Below are 1,413 nucleotides of genomic sequence, written 5' to 3'. Positions count from 1 at the left end.
GAGAGAGAGAGAGAGAGAGAGAGAGAGAGAGAGAGAGAGAGAGAGAGAGAGAGAGAGAGAGAGAAATCTCTTTCTTTCTGCTACAAGCCAATGAAACACAGCAGGAAACTTGACTCAGCCGAGCCGGGGGAGCTAGAATCTGCATATCTGAGAGCAAAGTCCAAACTCGTCCTAAAGTCCGACTCTTCTTTATCGCTTCTGTTTATTTTTGTTGCCTTCAAAACCTTTTGACTGACTGACAGGCGACGACACGACTGGAATGACAAAAGTTCAGGTGCTGGACAACTACAACTCTTCTGCTGGTCTGCAAATCACGAGGTGGATTTAAGATAATAATAAATGAAATAAAAACCCATCTGTTACGCGTTTAAACTTGAATAAAAGCTCACTTACCCGCTCGGAAAACTTGACAAACCAGTGCAGTTTTTTTCCCAGCAGCTGTAGGCATGCCTGCAAGAAGAGCCGCTGGAAGAAACCATTCACATGTAAACTCAGCTCCTCAAAACAAGCCTGTATTTTCACTTGTGTTCAAACATTTATTATTATTTATTCCAGGCCTACTTTAAGATAAACCCTGCATTATTTCAACCCACTCAAATGCGTAATGTTTTTTTATGATATTGACTTAACGTAAAGGTGACCCCTGCAGGTTTAGCGCTTTTAGTTCAGTCCCACTCTGTCAGCCTTTGTTGAAGAAATGCTGATAGTAAAGAAAACACTGTGCCACATTACCTAAAAATGTTCAACACTGTTGCAACTTTAGAAATATTTAAAAAGCTTTGAAGTATCAACATGACTTTCTGTCATTTTGTTTCTTCCTACAAACAACCTGTTAAAACCTATAGGTAGAACAAACCAAGCAATCAAAAGATCTAGCATTTTTTGAAAGCATATTGCCCGCCTACACAATGCTAAAGTTTTATACTGAGGTAAACGAGAAAGTTGCAGCAATTCTGGGCAAACTTATAAATATTGTTTGTGAATCACTCTCAGCTACTGCCCACCACGTTTTAGACCATTTTCCGAATTATATTCATTTTTGTGTCTTCTGAATCCATCTGTCCGTGGCAGCCATTTTTATTTGGGTTGGCTAAATGTTAATCAGTTTTAAATGTGCATCCAATGATCACTGTCATGTTTCATTAAAACTCATCCAGTGGATCATGAGATATTTTGCTAACAAGCAGTCATACAAACATAGGCAAAACATCATTATCCAACTTTACACATCAGTGGTGGGCAATACAAAATAAATGCATTTATACTTAGTCGTATTGTAGAGAATATTTTCCATATTTTAGGTGTGTTTGATATATTTCTGAAACTGTCATGAACAGAAATCTAACAACATGAGAATAGTTACAGAAATGAGCAAAAGCTGACTTCCTTTCAGCAGCTTCAGTTTCAGCATCC

The 1,413-nt window shown here is 38.1% G+C and overlaps 1 protein-coding gene across 1 annotated transcript in view; it reads right to left on the bottom strand.

Moving 5' to 3' along the window:
• The window catches only part of tmc6b (transmembrane channel-like 6b), a 37,991-nt gene extending 37,512 nt beyond the window's left edge, over window positions 1-479 (bottom strand). Inside the window, exon 1 of the mRNA XM_014014009.1 lies at window positions 394-479. The gene's annotated coding sequence lies outside the window, so the exon portion shown is untranslated. The remainder of the gene's footprint in view (window positions 1-393) is intronic.
• Window positions 480-1,413: the final 934 nt, after the last annotated feature.

This window comes from Austrofundulus limnaeus, unplaced genomic scaffold, assembly GCF_001266775.1.
Source record: "Austrofundulus limnaeus strain Quisiro unplaced genomic scaffold, Austrofundulus_limnaeus-1.0 Scaffold109, whole genome shotgun sequence".
In the NCBI taxonomy this organism is placed as follows: domain Eukaryota; kingdom Metazoa; phylum Chordata; class Actinopteri; order Cyprinodontiformes; family Rivulidae; genus Austrofundulus; species Austrofundulus limnaeus.
This window is presented reverse-complemented; position numbering and strand designations above follow the sequence as displayed.